Raw genomic sequence first — 6,000 nt, forward strand, 5'->3', positions numbered from 1 at the left:
CTTGTGGATCAATAAAGTCTGTCAAAGTCTAAGACCATAAAGGGCGCAGATACAGTAGGACTGTGTACATAACAATTACGTCAATGATATTCACCACAGCTCCATCTGCTGGCGGAATGGCAGATTGCAAGCTGACTGGCTCTTTCATAATAAATAATAATAGAGATAAAAGTTGACCCAGGCTATTTGCAGTGTATTCTTCAGAAGTGAATGAATGATGTATGATATTGTAAACAAAGTGACTGAGTGGTACACTTTACTGCCTTTATATGCTTTTTTCTCAGCATTTGACCCATTCTTTCATGCCACTAGGTCAATCTGTCTTCAGTGCAGAACCCGGGCACTCAATCCACATCTTGACTTTGCTTTGGTCAGTATTACAGTCTAGCTGGAGGACAGACAAATCAGAGTAAGAGAACCCATTTGGTCACAGGGAGAACATGCAAACTCCCGACCCAGCCCGGGAATCTGACTGCAGACCTCTTTGCTGTAAGGTGAGGGTGTTATCATTTATTAAAAGTCCTATATTATGCAAAAACTGACTTTTGGGAGCTTTAAGTCATGTCATAATGTTACTTCATCAAAAAACAGATCTGGAGTCTACATCTCCAAACCTCAAAATGCTCTGTTCCACCTTGTGATGTCATGAAGCTGTAGTTTAAGTTAACATCTCGTTTTACCTTTAGTTCAGTTTAGTTCAGTGGAGATTGGCAATCCCAGGGCTGACATTATTCAAATGATTCAAGTGAAGGTGTGTGGACGTTAAACACACATTGTTTCACTCATCTTAAATCTGCCGTGTTTGTGTGTTAAATATGTGTGAAAGAAACAAAACACAGCTCCAGGTCTGTTTGTGACAAGGACAACATTACAATTGTATAATACAGGCCCTTTAAAGAAGATATTATGCTTTTTCTGGTATTAGTAATAAACTGTCATGTCAATCAGTATTTTATGTTTATGTTCATTGTAAAAGCAATGCACTCCAGCGGGTGGTAAAAACAGTGAGGAAAATCTTTGGGACACTCTTCCAGAGATTAGAGATTAGATTAGTACCATCTATACCACCCGCTGTCTGAAGAGAGTGCATAATATCCTGCAAGACCAACACCATCCTGCCCACCACCTGTTCCACCTGTTGCCCTCAGGAAGAAGATACAGGTCCATACGCGCCAGAATATCTAGACTGGCCCACAGCCTGTATCCTCAGGCAGTGAGGCTGTTGAAAAGTGCCCTGCCCCCCCCTCTCCCCTCCTACGGTCAGTAAACCATATCCACCCTGTACAATAACTGTGAACTGGACTTTTTGCTGTTAGAGGTCCTGTGGCGCGGATATAGCGGATCACTTCCACATCTTCTGGGGATGTCCCGTAATACAGTAATATTGGCTAGATATAAAAAAAAAAAAAAGTGATTGATAAGTTCTTTAAAATCAATATTCCAATGACTTTTGAAATGATGTATCTTGGTATAATTGATATTCTGAATTTAAAAAGATGGGAAGATTATAAAATGTTAAGAATTATGTTGTTGGCTTGTAAAAAAAAGCAATTACCAGGAGATGGCAAAGTGATCAGAGTGTTAGGTAACACTGGAGTGGACCCAAAAGGACTCAAAACTACAACAAAATGCAAAAGTAACAAGGTTTATTAACCAGGGAGGTCAGGTGGTGAGAGATGTGGAGCCAGATGCCGGGATGCAGGAGTCTTGAAAGGCGGGAACTAGGAGTACAAAAAATGCAGGTTAGCATATAGCCAGCGAGGAAAAATCAAAAGCTGAGCCGATAGGAGAATCACCATCAGGTAGACGAAACAGTCTGGCAGAGTCTGGCTGGAGAGCTGGGCCTTTGTTGCAGGCTTGATTGGAGATGGAAAGCAGGTGCTCCCAGCAGACTCCGCCCACATCCACACACAGAAGACTCAGGTCACAGGCAGGGGCGTGACAGTACCCCCCCTCCTAGGGGACGTCTCCGGACGTCCTACCAGGCTTATCAGGGAAGGTCCTGTAGAAATCCCGGAGCAAAGAGGCATCAAGGATGTAATGCCGAGGAACCCAAGATCGCTCCTCTGGACCATACCCTTCCCAGTCCACAAGATACTGGTGACCCCTCCCACGGCGCCGGACATTAAGGATACGGCGCACAGTGAAAGCAGGGTGATTGTCAATGAGCCGGGTGGGAGGAGGGGGAACGGCAGGAGGGCTGAGAGGACTGGAAACCACAGGTTTTAATAGGGACACGTGAAAAGAGGGATGAATGTTCATTGATTTTGTAATTTGAGACGCACAACAGAAGGATTAATGATTCTTTCTATAGTGAAAGGTCCAACAAACTTGGGAGCCAATTTACGAGACTCAACCTGAAGAGGCAAGTCACGAGACGAAAGCCAAACCTTTTGCCTGGTTGGTAGGTGGGACACGGTACACGGTGGCGATTGGCACACTCCTGGTTGCGGACACTAGTGCGTTTGAGTGCTGCTCTGGCTGCCTTCCAAACAGTACGGCAGCGTCTCAGATGGGCCTGGACAGAAGGGACTGCGACTTCTGTCTCCTGAACAGGGAATAATGGAGGTTGAAAACCCAATGACACCATAAAAGGAGACATACCAGTAGCAGAAGACACCAAGGAATTGTGGGCGTATTCGACCAAAGGCAGAAAATGAGCTCCAAGTGGTGGGTTACGGGCTGTGACACAGCAGTGCAGACTCCAGGTCTGGTTAGCCCTCTCAGTTTGTCCATTGGATTGAGGATGATAACCAGAAGTAAGGCTGACTGAAGTCCCCAGAGACAGACAAAAAGCCTTCCAAACTTGAGAGGAGAATTGTGGGCCTCTGTCAGACACAATGTCTGTGGGAATACCGTGAAGACGAAAAACATGTTGAACCAAGAGTTTAGCCGTTTCCGAGGATGAAGGTAATTTGGGAAGAGGAACAAAATGTACGGCTTTAGAAAAACGATCCACAATGGTAAGTATAGTGGTATTACCGTCTGATGTGGGAAGACCCGTAACAAAGTCTACTGCAATATGTGACCAAGGCCGGCTGGGGATTGGCAGAGGATGGAGAAGACCAGCAGGGGGCAGGTGACTGGATTTACTGCGAGCGCACACAGGACAAGCAGAAACAAAAGCTCTGGTGTCACGAGCCATGGAGGGCCACCAGAATCTTTGTCTGAGGAAAGTTAAGGTGCGATTAAAACCAGGATGGCACGTCAACTTGGAGGCATGCCCCCACTGGAGGACTTGGGAGCGCACAGAGTCGGTACATACAAACAATTGGGCGGACCAGTACCAGGGTCAGGTTGGTCTGTTGGGCCTCCCGGACTACCTTCTCTATCTCCCAACTAACAGCTCCAAGGAGGAAACTGAAGTAGATGGCTTGTCCATGACACATGCTGGAGGCAAGATAGGATCAGGTGGGGTTTCAGCCTCTTCAGAAGTGGACTGACGGGATAAGGCATCAGGCTTAACATTCCGGGATCCAGGACGATAAGTTAAAACAAAGTTAAATCTTCCGAGGAACAGTGCCAACAGCCTGACGGGAGTTCAACCTCTTAGCAGAACGAAGGTAAGAAAGGTTTTATGGTCAGTCCACACGATAAAGGGGTGCTCAGCTCCTTCCAGCCAGTGGCGCCATTCCTGCAGGGCCAAAACGACCGCCAGAAGTTCTCTGTTGCCAATGTCATAGTTGGCCTCAGCTGGTGTTAGTCGCCGAGAGAAGTAAGCACAAGGGTGAATCTTCTGATCCTTAGGGCAACGCTGGGACAAGACAGCACCCACTCCAGAGTCCGAGGCGTCAACTTCAACTATGAACTGTTTGGATGGATCTGGGTGGACAAAACAGGAGCAGTTATAAAAAGTTGTTTGAGTGAGGAAAAGGCTATTTCAGCATCATAGACCACTTGAAAGGGACAAGGGTGGAGGTCAAACAGGTAAGTGGAGCTGCTTTACGACTGTAATCTTTGATGAATCTCCTGTAGAAATTGGCAAATCCCAAAAAACGCTGGAGTTGTTGCGAGTCTCAGGTCTGGGCCACTCCGCAACAGCTTTCACCTTAGCTGGATCAGGTTTGAAGTTGCCCCTGCTCAATAACAAAAACCAAGAAAAATTAACAGTGGTTGCATGAAATTCACACTTTTCAGCTTTTACAAATAACTTGTTTTCTAAGAGTCTCTGCAGAACCAGTCTCACATGCTCACATGTTCCTTAAGATCTTTGGAGAAAATCAAAATGTCATCCAGATAAACGAAAAACAATTTATTGAGCATGTCACGGAGCACATCATTAACCAGGGCTTGGAATACAGCAGGGGCATTTGTAAGTCCGAACGGCATGACTAAATACTCAAAGTGACCAATAGGAGTATTAAAAAGCAGTCTTCCACTCATCTCCTTGGCGGATGCGGACCAAATGATAGGCATTGCAGAGGTCTAGCTTGGTAAAAATGTTAGCTTGATGGAGGGGCTCAAATGCCGAGTCAATGAGTGGTAGGGGATATTTATTTTTTATGGTAATGTCATTTAATCCACGATAGTCAATGCAAGGTCGTAAAGTTTTATCCTTCTTATCCACAAAGAAGAATCCAGCCCCTACTGGGGACGAGGAGGGCCGGATAACCCAGCTGCCAGAGAGTCTTTAATATATTGCTCCATAGTTTCTCTTTCAGGACGGGTAAGTTTTATACAAACGACTAGACGGCAAAGGAGCTCCAGGGAGTAGGTCTATGGCACAATCATAGGGACGGTGAGGTGGAAGAGACAATGCTTTCTCTTTGCTGAAAACTTGAGCCAAATCATGATAAATGGTGGGAACAGAGTTCAAATCAGGAGGACAAGGTGGATGGAGTTTAAACTTTTTACTCAAAGTAATGGCTGCCTTGAGGCAATGGGAATGACAGTGAACACTCCAGCTGTTAATCTTGTTGGCTGACCAATCTATTTGTGGGTTGTGCAGCTTAAGCCAAGGTAGTCCCAAAACCACTGGAGCTTGTGGGGATGGAATAACCAATAATTGTATCTCCTCTCTGTGGTTGCCAGAAACTACAAGGGTTACAGGCATGGTGCGGTGAGTGATTTTGGCTAGGTGGCTTCCATTCAGTGCATTAACCTCCCTAGGAAACTCTAATGGTTCAGTAGGAATATTAGCTTGGAGAACAAAGGTTGAGTCAATAAAATTATCGTCGGCCCCAGAATCAACAAAATATGGCATGAGAGACTCACATAAAACAGCAAAGAGTTGAAGAAGCAGCCGGTCCGGAGAAAATGGCGTTGGAGAGGAAACATGGCTCACTAGGACCCCTCCACTCACAGGTGAGCCTGGTCTTTTGGCCGCAAGGGGCAAGCACTGATGTAATGTCCTTCTTGTCCACAGTAAAAGCAAAGACCAGACCTTTGTCGACGTTGGCGTTCGGCTGGAGTTAATCGGGCCCGACCCAGTTGCATAGGCTCCACTGTGTCAGAAGGCTTGGAGTGGAGGGTTGAGTCTGTTGGGTCCATGTTCTGGCCAGACTGTTCTGTTAGGTAACACTGGAGTGGACCCAAAAGACTCAAAACTACAACAAAAATGCAAAAGTAACAAAGGTTTTTAACCAGGAGGTCAGGTGGTGGAGAGATGTGGAGCCAGATGCCGGGATGCAGGAGTTTGAAAAGGCGGGAACTAGGAGTAACAAAAATGCAGGTTAGCATATAGCCAGCGAGGAAAAATCAAAAGCTGAGCCGATAGGAGAATCACCATCAGGTAGACGAAACAGTCTGGCAAGTCTGGCTGGAGAGCTGGGCCTTTGTTGCAGGCTTGATGGAGATGGAAAGCAGGTGCTCCCAGCAGACTCCGCCCATCCACACACAAGACTCAGGTCACAGGCAGGGCGTGACACAGAGGCCTAAAATAGAAGAGTGGTTAGATATAATATTAAGTATTTATAATATAGAAAAACTCACCGCCTCACTTAGATTGGAAGGTCATAAATTTAAGAAAATTTGGAAAGGATGGTTACATTATATTAAACA

The sequence above is a fragment of the Boleophthalmus pectinirostris genome, unplaced genomic scaffold, assembly GCF_026225935.1.
Source record: "Boleophthalmus pectinirostris isolate CB_2022bp ecotype Guang Dong unplaced genomic scaffold, ASM2622593v1 HiC_scaffold_21, whole genome shotgun sequence".
NCBI classification, from domain to species: Eukaryota; Metazoa; Chordata; class Actinopteri; order Gobiiformes; family Gobiidae; genus Boleophthalmus; species Boleophthalmus pectinirostris.